The sequence below is a fragment of the Schistocerca nitens genome, chromosome 2, assembly GCF_023898315.1.
Source record: "Schistocerca nitens isolate TAMUIC-IGC-003100 chromosome 2, iqSchNite1.1, whole genome shotgun sequence".
In the NCBI taxonomy this organism is placed as follows: domain Eukaryota; kingdom Metazoa; phylum Arthropoda; class Insecta; order Orthoptera; family Acrididae; genus Schistocerca; species Schistocerca nitens.
In genome coordinates this window covers 1137658009-1137681848 of record NC_064615.1, presented here as the reverse complement: position 1 = coordinate 1137681848, position 23840 = coordinate 1137658009, and positions in this window count along the sequence as shown.

The window sequence follows — 23840 nt, the reverse complement described above, 5'->3', positions numbered from 1 at the left end:
ATTCCCTGCATTGTCCTTCTAAATCGAGATGCGTTTCTATGGAAACGATAGGATTTTCTTTGGGGTTTCGAGTATCTCTTCTCCGATGCATTATTCCTCCTTTACTGCATCCCTCGCTCCCTCACATTGACGAATTAACACACAAATTGCGTCCATATGAAATACTCTGGGTTCCCTGCATCGTCCTTCTAAATCGGGATTCGTTTCTACGGAAACGATAGGATTTTCTTTGGGGTTCCGAGTATCTCTTTTCCGATGCATTATTCCTCCTTTACTGCATCCCTCGCTCCCTCACATTGACGAATTAAAACACAATTAGCGTCCATATGAAATACTCTGGATTCCCTACATTGTCCTTCTAAATCGAGATACGTTTCTACCGAAACGAAAGGATTTTCTTAGGGGTTCCAAGTATCTCTTTTCTGATGAATTATTCCTCCTTTACTGCATACCTCGCTCCCTCACATTGACAAATTAACACACAATTTGCGTCCATATGAAATTCTCTGGATTCCCTGCATTGTCCTTCTAAATCGGGATTCGTTTCTACGGAAACGATAGGATTTTCTTTGGGGTTCCGAGTATCTCTTTTCCGATGCATTATTCCTCCTTTACTGCATCCCTCGCTCCCTCACATTGACGAATTAACACACAACTTGCGTCCATATGAAATACTCTGGATTCCCTGTATTGTCCTTCTAAATCGAGATACGTTTCTACGGAAACGATAGGATTTTCTTTGGGGTTCCGAGTATCTCTTTTCCGATGCATTATTCCTCCTTTACTGCATCCCTCGCTCCCTCACATTGACGAATTAAAACACAATTAGCGTCCATATGAAATACTCTGGATTCCCTACATTGTCCTTCTAAATCGAGATACGTTTCTACCGAAACGAAAGGATTTTCTTAGGGGTTCCAAGTATCTCTTTTCTGATGAATTATTCCTCCTTTACTGCATACCTCGCTCCCTCACATTGACAAATTAACACACAATTTGCGTCCATATGAAATTCTCTGGATTCCCTGCATTGTCCTTCTAAATCGGGATTCGTTTCTACGGAAACGATAGGATTTTCTTTGGGGTTCCGAGTATCTCTTTTCCGATGCATTATTCCTCCTTTACTGCATCCCTCGCTCCCTCACATTGACGAATTAACACACAACTTGCGTCCATATGAAATACTCTGGATTCCCTGTATTGTCCTTCTAAATCGAGATACGTTTCTACGGAAACGATAGGATTTTCTTTGGGGTTCCGAGTATCTCTTTTCCGATGCATTATTCCTCCTTTACTGCATCCCTCGCTCCCCCACATTGAAGAATTAACACACAATTTGCGTCTATATGAAATACTGTGGATTCCCTGCATTGTCCTTCTAAATCGAGATACGTTTTTACGGAAACGGTAGGATTTTCTTTGGGGTTCCGAGTATCTCTTTTCCGATGATTTATTCCTCCTTTACTGCATCCCTCGATCCCTCACATTGACGAATTAACACACAATTTGCGTCCATATGAAATACTCTGGATTCCCTGCATTGTCCTTCTAAATCGAGATACGTTTCTACGGAAACGATAGGATTTTCTTTGGGGTTCCGAGTATCTCTTTTCCGATGCATTATTCCTCCTTTACTGCATCCCTCGCTCCCTCACATTGACGAATTAACACACAATTTGCGTCCATATGAAATACTCTGGATTCCCTGCATTGTCCTTCTAAATCGAGATACGTTTCTACGGAAACGATAGGATTTTCTTTGGGGTTCCGAGTATCTCTTTTCCGATGCATTATTCCTCCTTTACTGCATCCTTCGCTTCCTCACATTGACGAATTAACACACAATTTGCGTCCATATGAAATACTCTGGATTCCTTGCATTGTCCTTCTAAATCGAGATACGTTTCTACGGAAATGATAGGATTTTCTTTGGGGTTCCGAGTATCTCTTTTCCGATGCATTATTCCTCCTTTACTGCATCCCTCGCTCCCTCACATTGCCGAATTAACACACAATTTGCGTCTATATAAAATACCCTGGGTTCCCTGCATTATCTTTCTAAAACGAGATACGTTTCTACGGAAACGATAGGATTTTCTTTTGGGAGTCGAGTATCTCTTTTCCGATGCATTATTCCTCCTTTACTGCATCCCTCGCTCCCTCACATAGACGAATTAACACACAATTTGCGTCGATATGATATACTCTGGATTCCCTACATTGTCCTTCTAAATCGAGATACGTTTCTACGGAAACGATAGGATTTTCTTTGGGATTCCGAGTATCTCTTTTCCAATGCATTATTCCTCCTTTACTGCATTTCTCGCTCCCTCACATTGACGAATTAACACACAATTTGCGTCCATATGAAATTCTCTGGATTCCCTGCATTGTCCTTCTAAATCGAGATACGTTTCTACGGAAACGATAGGATTTTCTTTGGGGTTCCGTGTATCGCTTATCCGATGCATTATTCCTCCTTTACTGCATCCCTCGCTCCCTCACATTGACGAATTAACAAACAATTTGCGTCCATATGGAATACTCTGGATTCCCTGCATTGTCCTTCTAAATCGAGATACGTTTCTACGGAAACGATAGGATTTTCTTTGGGGTTCCGAGTATCTCTTTTCCGATGCATTATTCCCCCTTTACTGCATACCTCGCTCCCTCACATTGATGAATTAACACACAATTTGCGTCCATATGAAATACTCTGGATTCCCTGCATTGTCCTTCTAAATCGAGATACGTTTCTACGGAAACGATAGGATTTTCTTTGGGGTTCCGAGTATCTCTTTTCCGAAGCATTATTCCTCCTTTACTTCATCCCTCGCTCCCTCACATTGACGAATTAAGACACAATTTGCGTCCATATGAAATACTCTGGATTCCCTGCATACTCCTTCTAAATCGAGATACATTTCTACGGAAACGATAGGATTTTCTTTGGGGTTAAGAGTATCTCTTTTCCGAAGCATTTTTCCTCCTTCACTGCATCCCTCGCTCCCTCACATTGACGAATTAACACACAATTTGCGTCCATATGAAATACTCTGGATTCCCTGCATTGTCTTTCTAAATCGAGATACGTTTCTACGGAAACGAGAGTATTTTCTTTGGGGTTCCGAGTATCTCTTTTCCGATGCATTATTCATCCTTTACTGCATCCCTCGCTCCCTCACATTGACGAATTAACACACAATTTGCGTCCATATGAAATACTCTGGATTCCCTGCACTGTCCTTCTAAATCGAGATACGTTTCTACGGAAACGATAGGATTTTCTTTGGGGTTCCGAGTATCTCTTTTCCGATGCATTATTCCTCCTTTACTGCATCCCTCGCTCCCTCACATTGACGAATTAACGCACAATTTGCGTCCATATGAAATACTCTGGATTCCCTGCATTGTCCTTCTAAATCGAGATACGTTTCTATGGAAACGATAGGATTTTCTTTGGGGTTCCGAGTATCTCTTTTCCGATGCATTATTCCTCCTTTACTGCATCCCTCGCTCCCTCACATTGACGAATTAACACACAATTTGCGTCCATATGAAATACTCTGGATTCCCTGCATTGTCCTTCTAAATCGAGATACGTTTCTACGGAAACGATAGGATTTTCTTTGGGGTTCCGAGTATCTCTTTTCCGATGCATTATTCCTCCTTTACTGCATCCTTCGCTTCCTCACATTGACGAATTAACACACAATTTGCGTCCATATGAAATACTCTGGATTCCTTGCATTGTCCTTCTAAATCGAGATACGTTTCTACGGAAATGATAGGATTTTCTTTGGGGTTCCGAGTATCTCTTTTCCGATGCATTATTCCTCCTTTACTGCATCCCTCGCTCCCTCACATTGCCGAATTAACACACAATTTGCGTCTATATAAAATACCCTGGGTTCCCTGCATTATCTTTCTAAAACGAGATACGTTTCTACGGAAACGATAGGATTTTCTTTTGGGAGTCGAGTATCTCTTTTCCGATGCATTATTCCTCCTTTACTGCATCCCTCGCTCCCTCACATAGACGAATTAACACACAATTTGCGTCGATATGATATACTCTGGATTCCCTACATTGTCCTTCTAAATCGAGATACGTTTCTACGGAAACGATAGGATTTTCTTTGGGATTCCGAGTATCTCTTTTCCAATGCATTATTCCTCCTTTACTGCATTTCTCGCTCCCTCACATTGACGAATTAACACACAATTTGCGTCCATATGAAATTCTCTGGATTCCCTGCATTGTCCTTCTAAATCGAGATACGTTTCTACGGAAACGATAGGATTTTCTTTGGGGTTCCGTGTATCGCTTATCCGATGCATTATTCCTCCTTTACTGCATCCCTCGCTCCCTCACATTGACGAATTAACAAACAATTTGCGTCCATATGGAATACTCTGGATTCCCTGCATTGTCCTTCTAAATCGAGATACGTTTCTACGGAAACGATAGGATTTTCTTTGGGGTTCCGAGTATCTCTTTTCCGATGCATTATTCCCCCTTTACTGCATACCTCGCTCCCTCACATTGATGAATTAACACACAATTTGCGTCCATATGAAATACTCTGGATTCCCTGCATTGTCCTTCTAAATCGAGATACGTTTCTACGGAAACGATAGGATTTTCTTTGGGGTTCCGAGTATCTCTTTTCCGAAGCATTATTCCTCCTTTACTTCATCCCTCGCTCCCTCACATTGACGAATTAAGACACAATTTGCGTCCATATGAAATACTCTGGATTCCCTGCATACTCCTTCTAAATCGAGATACATTTCTACGGAAACGATAGGATTTTCTTTGGGGTTAAGAGTATCTCTTTTCCGAAGCATTTTTCCTCCTTCACTGCATCCCTCGCTCCCTCACATTGACGAATTAACACACAATTTGCGTCCATATGAAATACTCTGGATTCCCTGCATTGTCTTTCTAAATCGAGATACGTTTCTACGGAAACGAGAGTATTTTCTTTGGGGTTCCGAGTATCTCTTTTCCGATGCATTATTCATCCTTTACTGCATCCCTCGCTCCCTCACATTGACGAATTAACACACAATTTGCGTCCATATGAAATACTCTGGATTCCCTGCACTGTCCTTCTAAATCGAGATACGTTTCTACGGAAACGATAGGATTTTCTTTGGGGTTCCGAGTATCTCTTTTCCGATGCATTATTCCTCCTTTACTGCATCCCTCGCTCCCTCACATTGACGAATTAACGCACAATTTGCGTCCATATGAAATACTCTGGATTCCCTGCATTGTCCTTCTAAATCGAGATACGTTTCTATGGAAACGATAGGATTTTCTTTGGGGTTCCGAGTATCTCTTTTCCGATGCATTATTCCTCCTTTACTGCATCCCTCGCTCCCTCACATTGACGAATTAAAACACAATTTGCGTCCATATGAAATACTCTGGATTCCCTGCATTGTCCTTCTAAATCGAGATACGTTTCTACAGAAACGATAGGATGTTCTTTTGGGAGTCGAGTATCTCTTTTCCGATGCATTATTCCTCCTTTACTGCATCCCTCGCTCCCTCACATAGACGAATTAACACACAATTTGCGTCCATATGATATACTCTGGATTCCCTGCATTGTCCTTCTAAATCGAGATACGTTTCTACGGAAACGATAGGATTTTCTTTGGGGTTCCGAGTATCTCTTTTCCAATGCATTATTCCTCCTTTACTGCATTTCTCGCTCCCTCACATTGACGAATTAACACACAATTTGCGTCCATATGAAATTCTCTGGATTCACTGCATTGTCCTTCTAAATCGAGATACGTTTCTACGGAAACGTTAGGATTTTCTTTGGTGTTCCGTGTATCGCTTATCCGATGCATTATTCCTCCTTTACTGCATCCCTCGCTCGCTCACATTGACGAATTAACAAACAATTTGCGTCCATATGGAATACTCTGGATTCCCTGCATTGTCCTTCTAAATCGAGATACGTTTCTACGGAAACGATAGGATTTTCTTTGGGGTTCCGAGTATCTCTTTTCCGATACATTATTCCCCCTTTACTGCATACCTCGCTCCCTCACATTGCCGAATTAACACACAATTTGCGTCCATATGAAATACTCTGGATTCCCTGCATTGTCCTTCTAAATCGAGATACGTTTCTACGGAAACGATAGGATTTTCTTTGTGGTTCCGAGTATCTCTTTTCCGAAGCATTATTCCTCCTTTACTTCATCCCTCGCTCCCTCACATTGACGAATTAAGACACAATTTGCGTCCATATAAATACTCTGGATTCCCTGCATACTCCTTCTAAATCGAGATACATTTCTACGGAAACGATAGGATTTTCTTTGGGGTTCCGAGTATCTCTTTTCCGAAGCATTTTTCCTCATCCACTGCATCCCTCGCTCCCTCACATTGACGAATTAACACACAATTTGCGTCCATATGAAATACTCTGGATTCCCTGCATTGTCCTTCTAAATCGAGGTACGTTTCTATGGAAACGATAGGATTTTCTTTGGGGTTCCGAGTATCTCTTTTCCGATGCATTATTCCTCCTTTACTGCATCCCTCGCTCCCTCACATTGACGAATTAAAACACAAATTGCGTCCATATGAAATACTCTGGATTCCCTGCATTGTCCTTCTAAATCGAGATACGTTTCTACGGAAACAATAGGATTTTCTTTTGGGAGTCGAGTATCTCTTTTCCGATGCATTATTCCTCCTTTACTGCATCCCTCGCTCCCTCACATAGACGAATTAACACACAATTTGCGTCCATATGATATACTCTGGATTCCCTGCATTGTCCTTCTAAATCGAGATACGTTTCTACGGAAACGATAGGATTTTCTTTGGGGTTCCGAGTATCTCTTTTCCAATGCATTATTCCTCCTTTACTGCATTTCTCGCTCCCTCACATTGACGAATTAACACACAATTTGCGTCCATATGAAATTCTCTGGATTCCCTGCATTGTCCTTCTAAATCGAGATACGTTTCTACGGAAACGATAGGATTTTCTTTGGGGTTCCGCGTATCGCTTATCCGATGCATTATTCCTCCTTTACTGCATCCCTCGCTCCCTCACATTGACGAATTAACAAACAATTTGCGTCCATATGGAATACTCTGGATTCCCTGCATTGTCCTTCTAAATCGAGATACGTTTCTACGGAAACGATAGGATTTTCTTTGGGGTTCCGAGTATCTCTTTTCCGATGCATTATTCCCCCTTTACTGCATACCTCGCTCCCTCACATTGACGAATTAACACACAATTTGCGTCCATATGTAATACTCTGGATTCCCTGCATTGTCCTTCTAAATCGAGATACGTTTCTACGGAAACGATAGGATTTTCTTTGGGGTTCCGAGTATCTCTTTTCCGAAGCATTATTCCTCCTTTACTTCATTCCTCGCTCCCTCACATTGACGAATTAACACACAATTTGCGTCCATATGAAATACTCTGGATTCCCTGCATTGTCCTTCTAAATCGAGATACGTTTCTACGGAAACTATAGGATTTTCTTTGGGGTTCCGAGTATCTCTTTTCCGATGCATTATTCCTCCTTTACTGCATCCCTCGCTCCCTCACATTGACGAATTAACGCACAATTTGCGTCCATATGAAATACTCAGGATTCCCTGCTTTGTCCTTCTAAATCGAGATACGTTTCTATGGAAACGATAGGATTTTCTTTGGGGTTCCGAGTATCTCTTTTCCGATGCATTATTCCTCCTTTACTGCATCCCTCGCTCCCTCACATTGACGAATTAACACACAATTTGCGTCCATATGAAATACTGTGGGTTCCCTGCATCGTCCTTCTAAATCGGGATTCGTTTCTACGGAAACGATAGGATTTTCTTTGGGGTTCCGAGTATCTCTTTTCCGATGCATTATTCCTCCTTTACTGCATCCCTCGCTCCCTCACATTGACGAATTAACACACAATTTGCGTCCATATGAAATACTCTGGGTTCCCTGCATCGTCCTTCTAAATCGGGATTCGTTTCTACGGAAACGATAGGATTTTCTTTGGGGTTCCGAGTATCTCTTTTCCGATGCATTATTCCTCCTTTACTGCATCCCTCGCTCCCTCACATTGACGAATTAAAACACAATTTGCGTCCATATGAAATACTCTGGATTCCCTGCATTGTCCTTCTAAATCGAGATACGTTTCTAAGGAAACGATAGGATTTTCTTTTGGGAGTCGAGTATCTCTTTTCCGATGCATTATTCCTCCTTTACTGCATCCCTCGCTCCCTCACATAGACGAATTAACACACAATTTGCGTCCATATGATATACTCTGGATTCCCTGCATTGTCCTTCTAAATCGAGATACGTTTCTACGGAAACGATAGGATTTTCTTTGGGGTTCCGAGTATCTCTTTTCCGATGCATTATTCCTCCTTTACAGCATCCCTCGCTCCCTCACATTGACGAATTAACACACAATTTGCGTCCATATGATATACTCTGGATTCCCTGCATTGTCCTTCTAAATCGAGATACGTTTCTACTGAAACGTTAGGAATTTCTTTGGTGTTCCGAGTATCTCTTTTCCGATGCATTATTCCTCCTTTACTGCATCGCTCACTCCCTCACATTGACGAATTAACACACAATTTGCGTCCATATGAAATACTCTGGATTCCCTGCATTGTCCTCCTAAATCGAGATACGTTTCTACGGAAACGATAGGATTTTCTTTGGGGTTCCGAGTATCTCTTTTCCGATGCATTATTCCTCCTTTACTGCATTCCTCGCTCCCTCACATTGACGAATTAACACACAATTTGCGTCCATATGAAATACTCAGGATTCCTTGCATTATCCTTCTAAATCGAGATACGTTTCTACGGAAACGATAGGATTTTCTTTGGGGTTCCGAGTATCTCTTTTCCGATGCATTATTCCTCCTTTACTGCATCCCTCGCTAACTCACATTGACGAATTAACACACAATTAGCATCCATATGAAATACTCTGGATTCCCTGCATTGTCCTTCTAAATTGAGATACGTTTCTACGGAATCGATAGGATTTTCTTTGGGGTTCCGCGTATCTCTTTTCCGATGCATTATTCCTCCTTTACTGCATCTCTCGCTTCCTCACATTGACTAATTAACACACAATTTGCGTCCATATGAAATACTCTGGATTCCCTGCATTGTCCTTCTAAATCGAGATACGTTTCTACGGAAACGATAGGATTTTCTTTTGGGAGTCGAGTATCTCTTTTCCGATGCATTATTCCTCCTTTACTGCATCCCTCGCTCCTTCACATTGACGAATTAACACACAATTTGCGTCCATATGAAATACTCCGGATTCCCTGCATTGTCCTTCTAAATCGAGATATGATTCTACGGAAACGATAGGATTTTCTTTGGGGTTCCGAGTATCTCTTTTCCGATGCATTATTCCTCCTTTACTGCATCCCTCGCTCCCTCACATTGACGAATTAACACACAATTTGCGTCCATATGATATACTCTGGATTCCCTGCATTGTCCTTCTAAATCGAGATACGTTTCTACGGAAACGATAGAATTTTCTTTGGGGTTCCGAGTATCTCTTTTCCGATGCATTATTCCTCCTTTACTGAATCCCTCGCTCCCTCACATTGACGAATTAACACACAATTTGCGTCCATATGAAATACTCTGGATTCCCTGCATTGTCCTTCTAAATCGAGATACGTTTCTACGGAAACGATAGGATTTTCTTTGGGGTTCCGCGAATCTCTTTTCCGATGCATTATTCCTCCTTTACTGCATCTCTCGCTTCCTCACATTGACGAATTAACTCACAATTTGCGTCCATATGAAATACTCTGGATTCCCTGCATTGTCCTTCTAAATCGAGATACGTTTCTACGGAAACGATAGGATTTTCTTTGGGGTTCCGAGTATTTCTTTTCCGATGTATTAATCCTCCCTTACTGCATCAATCGCTCCCTGACATTGACGAATTAACACACAATTTGCGTCCATATGAAATACTCTGGATTCCCTGCATTGTCCTTCTAAATCGAGATACGTTTCTACGGAAACGATAGGATTTTCTTTGGGGTTCCGAGTATCTCTTTTCCGATGCATTATTCCTCCTTTGCTGCATCCCTCGCTCCCTCACATTGACGAATTAACACACAATTTGCGTCCATATGAAATACTCTGGGTTCCCTGCATTATCTTTCTAAATCGAGATACGTTTCTACGGAAACGATAGGATTTTCTTTTGGGAGTCGAGTATCTCTTTTCCGATGCATTATTCCTCCTTTACTGCATCCCTCGCTCCCTCACATTGACGAATTAACACAATTTGCGTCCATATGAAATACTCTGGATTCCCTGCATTGTCCTTCTAAATCGAGATACGTTTCTACGGAAACGGTAGGATTTTCTTTGGGGTTCCGAGTATCTCTTTTCCGATGCATTATTCCTCCTTTACTGCATCCCTCGCTCCCTCACATTGCCGAATTAACACACAATTTGCGTCCATTTGAAATACTCTGCATTCCCTGCATTGTCCTTCTAAATCAAGATACGTTTCTACGGAAACGATAGGATTTTCTTTGGGGTTCCGAGTATCTCTTTTCCGATGCATTATTCCTCCTTTACTGCATCCCTCGCTCCCTCACATTGACGAATTAACACACAATTTGCGTCCATATGAAATACTCTGGATTCCCTGCATTGTCCTTCTAAATCGAGATACGTTTCTACGGAAACGATAGGATTTTCTTTGGGGTTCCCCGTATCTCTTTTCCGATGCATTATTCCTCCTTTACTGCATCCCTCGCTTCCTCACATTGACGAATTAACACACAATTTGCGTCCATATGAAATACTCTGGATTCCCTGCATTGTCCTTCTAAATCGAGATACGTTTCTACGGAAACGATAGGATTTTCTTTTGGGAGTCGAGTATCTCTTTTCCGATGCATTATTCCTCCTTTACTGCATCCCTCGTTCCCTCACATTGACGAATTAACACACAATTTGCGTCCATATGACATACTCTGGATTCCCTGCATTGTCCTTCTAAATCGAGATACGTTTCTACGGAAACGATAGGATTTTCTTTTGGGAGTCGAGTATCTCTTTTCCGATGCATTATTCCTCCTTTACTGCATCCCTCGCTCCCTCACATAGACGAATTAACACACAATTTGCGTCCATATGATATACTATGGATTCCCTGCATTGTCCTTCTAAATCGAGATACGTTTCTACGGAAACGATAGGATTTTCTTTGGGGTTCCGAGTATCTCTTTTCCAATGCATTATTCCTCCTTTACTGCATTTCTCGCTCCCTCACATTGACGAATTAACACACAATTTGCGTCCATATGAAATACTCTGGATTCCCTGCATTGTCCTTCTAAATCGAGATTCGTTTCTACGGAAACGATATGATTTTCTTTGGGGTTCCGTGTATGGCTCATCCGATGCATTATTCCTCCTTTACTGCATCCCTCGCTCCCTTACACTGACGAATTAACACACAATTTGCGTCCATATGGAATACTCTGGATTCCCTGCATTGTCCTTCTAAATCGAGATACGTTTCTACGGAAACGATAGGATTTTCTTTGGGGTTCCGAGTATCACTTTTCCGATGCATTATGCCCCCTTTACTGCATTCCTCGCTCCCTCACATTGACGAATTAACACACAATTCGCGTCCATATGAAATACTCTGGATTCCCTGCATTGTCCTTCTAAATCGAGATACGTTTCTACGGAAACGAAAGGATTTTCTTTGGGGTTCCGAGTATCTCTTTTCCGATGCCTTATTCCTCCTTTACTGCATGCCTCGGTCCCTCACACTGACGAATAAAGACACAATTTGCGTCTATATGAAATACTCTGGACTCCCTGCACAGTCCTTCTAAATCGAGATACGTTTCTACGAAAACAATAGGATTTTCTTTGGGGTTCCGAGTATCTCTTTTCCGAAGCATTATTCCTCCTTCACTGCATCCCTCGCTCCCTCACATTGACGAATTAACACACAATTTGCGTCCATATGAAATACTGTGGATTCCCTGCATTGTCCTTCTAAATCGAGATACGTTTCTACGGAAACGATAGGATTTTCTTTGGGGTTCCGAGTATCTCTTTTCCGATGCATTATTCCTCCTTTACTGCATCCCTCGCTCCCTCACATTGACGAATTAACACACAATTTGCGTCCATATGAAATACTCTGGATTCCCTGCATTGTCCTTCTAAATCGAGATACGTTTCTACGGAAACGAAAGGATTTTCTTTGGGGTTCCGCGAATCTCTTTTCCGATGCATTATTCCTCCTTTACTGCATCTCTCGCTTCCTCACATTGACGAATTAACTCACAATTTGCGTCCATATGAAATACTCTGGATTCCCTGCATTGTCCTTCTAAATCGAGATACGTTTCTACGGAAACGATAGGATTTTCTTTGGGGTTCCGAGTATTTCTTTTCCGATGTATTAATCCTCCCTTACTGCATCAATCGCTCCCTGACATTGACGAATTAACACACAATTTGCGTCCATATGAAATACTCTGGATTCCCTGCATTGTCCTTCTAAATCGAGATACGTTTCTACGGAAACGATAGGATTTTCTTTTGGGAGTCGAGTATCTCTTTTCCGATGCATTATTCCTCCTTTACTGCATCCCTCGCTCCCTCACATAGACGAATTAACACACAATTTGCGTCCATATGATATACTATGGATTCCCTGCATTGTCCTTCTAAATCGAGATACGTTTCTACGGAAACGATAGGATTTTCTTTGGGGTTCCGAGTATCTCTTTTCCAATGCATTATTCCTCCTTTACTGCATTTCTCGCTCCCTCACATTGACGAATTAACACACAATTTGCGTCCATATGAAATACTCTGGATTCCCTGCATTGTCCTTCTAAATCGAGATTCGTTTCTACGGAAACGATAGGATTTTCTTTGGGGTTCCGTGTATGGCTCATCCGATGCATTATTCCTCCTTTACTGCATCCCTCGCTCCCTCACACTGACGAATTAACACACAATTTGCGTCCATATGGAATACTCTGGATTCCCTGCATTGTCCTTCTAAATCGAGATACGTTTCTACGGAAACGATAAGATTTTCTTTGGGGTTCCGAGTATCTCTTTTCCGATGCATTATGCCCCCTTTACTGCATTCCTCGCTCCCTCACATTGACGAATTAACACACAATTCGCGTCCATATGAAATACTCTGGATTCCCTGCATTGTCCTTCTAAATCGAGATACGTTTCTACGGAAACGAAAGGATTTTCTTTGGGGTTCCGAGTATCTCTTTTCCGATGCCTTATTCCTCCTTTACTGCATGCCTCGGTCCCTCACACTGACGAATAAAGACACAATTTGCGTCCATATGAAATACTCTGGACTCCCTGCACAGTCCTTCTAAATCGAGATACGTTTCTACGGAAACAATAGGATTTTCTTTGGGGTTCCGAGTATCTCTTTTCCGAAGCATTATTCCTCCTTCACTGCATCCCTCGCTCCCTCACATTGACGAATTAACACACAATTTGCGTCCATATGAAATACTGTGGATTCCCTGCATTGTCCTTCTAAATCGAGATACGTTTCTACGGAAACGATAGGATTTTCTTTGGGGTTCCGAGTATCTCTTTTCCGATGCATTATTCCTCCTTTACTGCATCCCTCGCTCCCTCACATTGACGAATTAACACACAATTTGCGTCCATATGAAATACTCTGGATTCCCTGCATTGTCCTTCTAAATCGAGATACGTTTCTACGGAAACGATAGGATTTTCTTTGGGGTTCCGCGAATCTCTTTTCCGATGCATTATTCCTCCTTTACTGCATCTCTCGCTTCCTCACATTGACGAATTAACTCACAATTTGCGTCCATATGAAATACTCTGGATTCCCTGCATTGTCCTTCTAAATCGAGATACGTTTCTACGGAAACGATAGGATTTTCTTTGGGGTTCCGAGTATTTCTTTTCCGATGTATTAATCCTCCCTTACTGCATCAATCGCTCCCTGACATTGACGAATTAACACACAATTTGCGTCCATATGAAATACTCTGGATTCCCTGCATTGTCCTTCTAAATCGAGATACGTTTCTACGGAAACGATAGGATTTTCTTAGGGGTTCCGAGTATCTCTTTTCCGATGCATTATTCCTCCTTTGCTGCATCCCTCGCTCCCTCACATTGACGAATTAACACAATTTGCGTCCATATGAAATACTCTGGATTCCCTGCATTGTCCTTCTAAATCGAGATACGTTTCTACGGAAACGATAGGATTTTCTTTTGGGAGTCGAGTATCTCTTTTCCGATGCATTATTCCTCCTTTACTGCATCCCTCGTTCCCTCACATTGACGAATTAACACACAATTTGCGTCCATATGAAATACTCTGGATTCCCTGCATTGTCCTTCTAAATCGAGATACGTTTCTACGGAAAGGATAGGATTTTCTTTTGGGAGTCGAGTATCTCTTTTCCGATGCATTATTCCTCCTTTACTGCATCCCTCGCTCCCTCACATAGACGAATTAACACACAATTTGCGTCCATATGATATACTATGGATTCCCTGCATTGTCCTTCTAAATCGAGATACGTTTCTACGGAAACGATAGGATTTTCTTTGGGGTTCCGAGTATCTCTTTTCCAATGCATTATTCCTCCTTTACTGCATTTCTCGCTCCCTCACATTGACGAATTAACACACAATTTGCGTCCATATGAAATACTCTGGATTCCCTGCATTGTCCTTCTAAATCGAGATTCGTTTCTACGGAAACGATAGGATTTTCTTTGGGGTTCCGTGCATCGCTCATCCCATGCATTATTCCTCCTTTACTGCATCCCTCGCTCCCTCACACTGACGAATTAACACACAATTTGCGTCCATATGGAATACTCTGGATTCCCTGCATTGTCCTTCTAAATCGAGATACGTTTCTACGGAAACGATAGGATTTCCTTTGGGGTTCCCCGTATCTCTTTTCCGATGCATTATTCCCCCTTTACTGCATACCTCGCTCCCTCACATTGACGAATTAACACACAATTTGCGTCCATATGAAATACTCTGGATTCCCTGCATTGTCCTTCTAAATCGAGATACGTTTCTACGGAAACGGTAGGATTTTCTTTGGGGTTCCGAGTATCTCTTTTCCGATGCATTATTCCTCCTTTACTGCATCCCTCGCTCCCTCACATTGACGAATTAACACACAATTTGCGTCCATATGAAATACTCTGGATTCCCTGCATTGTCCTTCTAAATCGAGATACGTTTCTTCGGAATCGATAGGATTTTCTTTGGGGTTCCGCGTATCTCTTTTCCGATGCTTTATTCCTCCTTTACTGCATCTCTCGCTTCCTCACATTGACGAATTAACACACAATTTGCGTCCATATGAAATACTCTGGATTCCCTGCATTGTCCTTCTAAATCGAGATACGTTTCTACGGAAACGATAGGATTTTCTTTTGGGAGTCGTGTATCTCTTTTCCGATGCATTATTCCTCCTTTACTGCATCCCTCGCTCCCTCACATTGACGAATTAACACACAATTTGCGTCCATATGAAATACTCTGGATTCCCTGCATTGTCCTTCTAAATCGAGATACGTTTCTACGGAAACGATAGGATTTTCTTTGGGGTTCCGAGTATCTCTTTTCCGATGCATTATTCCTCCTTTACTGCATCCCTCGCTCCCTCACATTGACGAATTAACACACAATTTGCGTCCATATGAAATACTCTGGATTCCCTGCATTGTCCTTCTAAATCGAGATACGTTTCTACGGAAACAATAGGATTTTCTTTGGGGTTCCGCGTATCTCTTTTCCGATGCATTATTCCTCCTTTACTGCATCTCTCGCTTCCTCACATTGACGAATTAACACACAATTTGCGTCCATATAAATACCCTGGATTCCCTGCATACTCCTTCTAAATCGAGATACATTTCTAAGGAAACGATAGGATTTTCTTTGGGGTTCCGAGTATCTCTTTTCCGAAGCATATTTCCTCCTTCACTGCATCCCTCGCTCCCTCACATTGACGAATTAACACACAATTTGCGTCCATATGAAATACTCTGGATTCCCTGCATTGTCTTTCTAAATCGAGATACGTTTCTACAGAAACGAGAGTATTTTCTTTGGGGTCCCGAGTATCTCTTTTCCGATGCATTATTCCTCCTTTACTGCATCCCTCGCTCCCTCACATTGACAAATTAACACACAATTTGCGTCCATATGAAATACTCTGGATTCCCTGCATTGTCCTTCTAAATCGAGATATGTTTCTACGGAAACGATAGGATTTTCTTTGGGGTTCCGAGTATCTCTTTTCCGATGCATTATTCCTCCTTTACTGCATCCCTCGCTCCCTCACATTGACGAATTAACGCACAATTTGCGACCATATGAAATACTCTGGATTCCCTGCATTGTCCTTCTAAATCGAGATGCGTTTCTATGGAAACGATAGGATTTTCTTTGGGGTTTCGAGTATCTCTTCTCCGATGCATTATTCCTCCTTTACTGCATCCCTCGCTCCCTCACATTGACGAATTAACACACAAATTGCGTCCATATGAAATACTCTGGGTTCCCTGCATCGTCCTTCTAAATCGGGATTCGTTTCTACGGAAACGATAGGATTTTCTTTGGGGTTCCGAGTATCTCTTTTCCGATGCATTATTCCTCCTTTACTGCATCCCTCGCTCCCTGACATTGACGAATTAAAACACAATTAGCGTCCATATGAAATACTCTGGATTCCCTACATTGTCCTTCTAAATCGAGATACGTTTCTACCGAAACGAAAGGATTTTCTTAGGGGTTCCAAGTATCTCTTTTCTGATGAATTATTCCTCCTTTACTGCATACCTCGCTCCCTCACATTGACAAATTAACACACAATTTGCGTCCATATGAAATTCTCTGGATTCCCTGCATTGTCCTTCTAAATCGGGATTCGTTTCTACGGAAACGATAGGATTTTCTTTGGTGTTCCGAGTATCTCTTTTCCGATGCATTATTCCTCCTTTACTGCATCGCTCACTCCCTCACATTGACGAATTAACACACAATTTGCGTCTATATTAAATACCCTGGGTTCCCTGCATTATCTTTCTAAAACGAGATACGTTTCTACGGAAACGATAGGATTTTCTTTTGGGAGTCGAGTATCTCTTTTCCGATGCATTATTCCTCCTTTACTGCATCCCTCGCTCCCTCACATAGACGAATTAACACACAATTTGCGTCGATATGATATACTCTGGATTCCCTGCATTGTCCTTCTAAATCGAGATACGTTTCTACGGAAACGATAGGATTTTCTTTGGGATTCCGAGTATCTCTTTTCCCATGCATTATTCCTCCTTTACTGCATTTCTCGCTCCCTCACATTGACGAATTAACACACAATTTGCGTCCATATGATATACTCTGGATTCCCTGCATTGACCTTCTAAATCGAGATACGTTTCTACGGAAACGTTAGGATTTTCTTTGGTGTTCCGAGTATCTCTTTTCCGATGCATTATTCCTCCTTTACTGCATCGCTCACTCCCTCACATTGACGAATTAACACACAAGTTGCGTCCATATGAAATACTCTGGATTCCCTGCATTGTCATCCTAAATCGAGATACGTTTCTACGGAAACGATAGCATTTTCTTTGGGGTTCCGAGTTTCTCTTTTCCGATGCATTATTCCTCCTTTACTGCATTCCTCGCTCCCTCACATTGACGAATTAACACACAATTTGCGTCCATATGAAATACTCAGGATTCCCTGCATTATCCTTCTAAATCGTGATACGTTTCTACGGAAACGATAGGATTTTCTTTGGGGTTCCGAGTATCTCTTTTCCGATGCATTATTCCTCCTTTACTGCATCCCTCGCTAACTCACATTGACGAATTAACACACAATTTGCGTCCATATGAAATACTCTGGATTCCCTGCATTGTCCTTCTAAATCGAGATACGTTTCTACGGAATCGATAGGATTTTCTTTGGGGTTCCGCGTATCTCTTTTCCGATGCTTTATTCCTCCTTTACTGCATCTCTCGCTTCCTCACATTGACGAATTAACACACAATTTGCGTCCATATGAAATACTCTGGATTCCCTGCATTGTCCTTCTAAATCGAGATTCGTTTCTACGGAAACGATAGAATTTTGTTTGGGGTTCCGAGTATTTCTTTTCCGATGTATTATTCCTCCCTTACTGCATCACTCGCTCCCTGACATTGAGGAATTAACACACAATTTGCGTCCATATTATCTACTCTGGATTCCCTGCATTGTCCTTGTAAATCGAGATACGTTTCTACGGAAACGATAGGAATTTCTTTGGGGTTCCGAGTATCTCTTTTCCGATGCATTATTCCTCCTTTACTGCATCCCTCGCTCCCTCACATTGACGAATTAACACACAATTTGCGTCCATATGAAATACTCTGGGTTCCCTGCATTATCTTTCTAAATCGAGATACGTTTCTACGGAAACGATAGGATTTTCTTTTGGGAGTCGAGTATCTCTTTTCCGATGTATTATTCCTCCTTTACTGCATCCCTCGCTCCCTCACATTGACGAATTAACACACAATTTGCGTCCATATGAAATACTCTGGATTCCCTGCATTGTCCTTCTAAATCGGGATACATTTCTACGGAAACGGTAGGATTTTCTTTGGGGTTCCGAGTATCTCTTTTCCGATGCATTATTCCTCCTTTACTGCATCCCTCGCTCCCTCACATTGCCGAATTAACACACAATTTGCGTCCATATGAAATACTCTGCATTCCCTGCATTGTCCTACTAAATCAAGATACGTTTCTACGGAAACGATAGGATTTTCTTTCGGGTTCCGAGTATCTCTTTTCCGATGCATTATTCCTCCTTTACTGCATCCCTCGCTCCCTCACATTGACGAATTAACACACAATTTGCGTCCATATGAAATACTCTGGATTCCCTGCATTGTCCTTCTAAATCGAGATACGTTTCTACGGAAACGATAGGATTTTCTTTGGGGTTCCCCGTATCTCTTTTCCGATGCATTATTCCCCCTTTACTGCATACCTCGCTCCCTCACATTGACGAATTAACGCACAATTTGCGACCATATGAAATACTCTGGATTCCCTGCATTGTCCTTCTAAATCGAGATGCGTTTCTATGGAAACGATAGGATTTTCTTTGGGGTTTCGAGTATCTCTTCTCCGATGCATTATTCCTCCTTTACTGCATCCCTCGCTCCCTCACATTGACGAATTAACACACAAATTGCGTCCATATGAAATACTCTGGGTTCCCTGCATCGTCCTTCTAAATCGGGATTCGTTTCTACGGAAACGATAGGATTTTCTTTGGGGTTCCGAGTATCTCTTTTCCGATGCATTATTCCTCCTTTACTGCATCCCTCGCTCCCTCACATTGACGAATTAAAACACAATTAGCGTCCATATGAAATACTCTGGATTCCCTACATTGTCCTTCTAAATCGAGATACGTTTCTACCGAAACGAAAGGATTTTCTTAGGGGTTCCAAGTATCTCTTTTCTGATGAATTATTCCTCCTTTACTGCATACCTCGCTCCCTCACATTGACAAATTAACACACAATTTGCGTCCATATGAAATTCTCTGGATTCCCTGCATTGTCCTTCTAAATCGGGATTCGTTTCTACGGAAACGATAGGATTTTCTTTGGGGTTCCGAGTATCTCTTTTCCGATGCATTATTCCTCCTTTACTGCATCCCTCGCTCCCTCACATTGACGAATTAACACACAACTTGCGTCCATATGAAATACTCTGGATTCCCTGTATTGTCCTTCTAAATCGAGATACGTTTCTACGGAAACGATAGGATTTTCTTTGGGGTTCCGAGTATCTCTTTTCCGATGCATTATTCCTCCTTTACTGCATCCCTCGCTCCCTCACATTGACGAATTAAAACACAATTAGCGTCCATATGAAATACTCTGGATTCCCTACATTGTCCTTCTAAATCGAGATACGTTTCTACCGAAACGAAAGGATTTTCTTAGGGGTTCCAAGTATCTCTTTTCTGATGAATTATTCCTCCTTTACTGCATACCTCGCTCCCTCACATTGACAAATTAACACACAATTTGCGTCCATATGAAATTCTCTGGATTCCCTGCATTGTCCTTCTAAATCGGGATTCGTTTCTACGGAAACGATAGGATTTTCTTTGGGGTTCCGAGTATCTCTTTTCCGATGCATTATTCCTCCTTTACTGCATCCCTCGCTCCCTCACATTGACGAATTAACACACAACTTGCGTCCATATGAAATACTCTGGATTCCCTGTATTGTCCTTCTAAATCGAGATACGTTTCTACGGAAACGATAGGATTTTCTTTGGGGTTCCGAGTATCTCTTTTCCGATGCATTATTCCTCCTTTACTGCATCCCTCGCTCCCCCACATTGAAGAATTAACACACAATTTGCGTCTATATGAAATACTGTGGATTCCCTGCATTGTCCTTCTAAATCGAGATACGTTTTTACGGAAACGGTAGGATTTTCTTTGGGGTTCCGAGTATCTCTTTTCCGATGATTTATTCCTCCTTTACTGCATCCCTCGATCCCTCACATTGACGAATTAACACACAATTTGCGTCCATATGAAATACTCTGGATTCCCTGCATTGTCCTTCTAAATCGAGATACGTTTCTACGGAAACGATAGGATTTTCTTTGGGGTTCCGAGTATCTCTTTTCCGATGCATTATTCCTCCTTTACTGCATCCCTCGCTCCCTCACATTGACGAATTAACACACAATTTGCGTCCATATGAAATACTCTGGATTCCCTGCATTGTCCTTCTAAATCGAGATACGTTTCTACGGAAACGATAGGATTTTCTTTGGGGTTCCGAGTATCTCTTTTCCGATGCATTATTCCTCCTTTACTGCATCCTTCGCTTCCTCACATTGACGAATTAACACACAATTTGCGTCCATATGAAATACTCTGGATTCCTTGCATTGTCCTTCTAAATCGAGATACGTTTCTACGGAAATGATAGGATTTTCTTTGGGGTTCCGAGTATCTCTTTTCCGATGCATTATTCCTCCTTTACTGCATCCCTCGCTCCCTCACATTGCCGAATTAACACACAATTTGCGTCTATATAAAATACCCTGGGTTCCCTGCATTATCTTTCTAAAACGAGATACGTTTCTACGGAAACGATAGGATTTTCTTTTGGGAGTCGAGTATCTCTTTTCCGATGCATTATTCCTCCTTTACTGCATCCCTCGCTCCCTCACATAGACGAATTAACACACAATTTGCGTCGATATGATATACTCTGGATTCCCTACATTGTCCTTCTAAATCGAGATACGTTTCTACGGAAACGATAGGATTTTCTTTGGGATTCCGAGTATCTCTTTTCCAATGCATTATTCCTCCTTTACTGCATTTCTCGCTCCCTCACATTGACGAATTAACACACAATTTGCGTCCATATGAAATTCTCTGGATTCCCTGCATTGTCCTTCTAAATCGAGATACGTTTCTACGGAAACGATAGGATTTTCTTTGGGGTTCCGTGTATCGCTTATCCGATGCATTATTCCTCCTTTACTGCATCCCTCGCTCCCTCACATTGACGAATTAACAAACAATTTGCGTCCATATGGAATACTCTGGATTCCCTGCATTGTCCTTCTAAATCGAGATACGTTTCTACGGAAACGATAGGATTTTCTTTGGGGTTCCGAGTATCTCTTTTCCGATGCATTATTCCCCCTTTACTGCATACCTCGCTCCCTCACATTGATGAATTAACACACAATTTGCGTCCATATGAAATACTCTGGATTCCCTGCATTGTCCTTCTAAATCGAGATACGTTTCTACGGAAACGATAGGATTTTCTTTGGGGTTCCGAGTATCTCTTTTCCGAAGCATTATTCCTCCTTTACTTCATCCCTCGCTCCCTCACATTGACGAATTAAGACACAATTTGCGTCCATATGAAATACTCTGGATTCCCTGCATACTCCTTCTAAATCGAGATACATTTCTACGGAAACGATAGGATTTTCTTTGGGGTTAAGAGTATCTCTTTTCCGAAGCATTTTTCCTCCTTCACTGCATCCCTCGCTCCCTCACATTGACGAATTAACACACAATTTGCGTCCATATGAAATACTCTGGATTCCCTGCATTGTCTTTCTAAATCGAGATACGTTTCTACGGAAACGAGAGTATTTTCTTTGGGGTTCCGAGTATCTCTTTTCCGATGCATTATTCATCCTTTACTGCATCCCTCGCTCCCTCACATTGACGAATTAACACACAATTTGCGTCCATATGAAATACTCTGGATTCCCTGCACTGTCCTTCTAAATCGAGATACGTTTCTACGGAAACGATAGGATTTTCTTTGGGGTTCCGAGTATCTCTTTTCCGATGCATTATTCCTCCTTTACTGCATCCCTCGCTCCCTCACATTGACGAATTAACGCACAATTTGCGTCCATATGAAATACTCTGGATTCCCTGCATTGTCCTTCTAAATCGAGATACGTTTCTATGGAAACGATAGGATTTTCTTTGGGGTTCCGAGTATCTCTTTTCCGATGCATTATTCCTCCTTTACTGCATCCCTCGCTCCCTCACATTGACGAATTAAAACACAATTTGCGTCCATATGAAATACTCTGGATTCCCTGCATTGTCCTTCTAAATCGAGATACGTTTCTACAGAAACGATAGGATGTTCTTTTGGGAGTCGAGTATCTCTTTTCCGATGCATTATTCCTCCTTTACTGCATCCCTCGCTCCCTCACATAGACGAATTAACACACAATTTGCGTCCATATGATATACTCTGGATTCCCTGCATTGTCCTTCTAAATCGAGATACGTTTCTACGGAAACGATAGGATTTTCTTTGGGGTTCCGAGTATCTCTTTTCCAATGCATTATTCCTCCTTTACTGCATTTCTCGCTCCCTCACATTGACGAATTAACACACAATTTGCGTCCATATGAAATTCTCTGGATTCACTGCATTGTCCTTCTAAATCGAGATACGTTTCTACGGAAACGTTAGGATTTTCTTTGGTGTTCCGTGTATCGCTTATCCGATGCATTATTCCTCCTTTACTGCATCCCTCGCTCGCTCACATTGACGAATTAACAAACAATTTGCGTCCATATGGAATACTCTGGATTCCCTGCATTGTCCTTCTAAATCGAGATACGTTTCTACGGAAACGATAGGATTTTCTTTGGGGTTCCGAGTATCTCTTTTCCGATACATTATTCCCCCTTTACTGCATACCTCGCTCCCTCACATTGCCGAATTAACACACAATTTGCGTCCATATGAAATACTCTGGATTCCCTGCATTGTCCTTCTAAATCGAGATACGTTTCTACGGAAACGATAGGATTTTCTTTGTGGTTCCGAGTATCTCTTTTCCGAAGCATTATTCCTCCTTTACTTCATCCCTCGCTCCCTCACATTGACGAATTAAGACACAATTTGCGTCCATATAAATACTCTGGATTCCCTGCATACTCCTTCTAAATCGAGATACATTTCTACGGAAACGATAGGATTTTCTTTGGGGTTCCGAGTATCTCTTTTCCGAAGCATTTTTCCTCATCCACTGCATCCCTCGCTCCCTCACATTGACGAATTAACACACAATTTGCGTCCATATGAAATACTCTGGATTCCCTGCATTGTCCTTCTAAATCGAGGTACGTTTCTATGGAAACG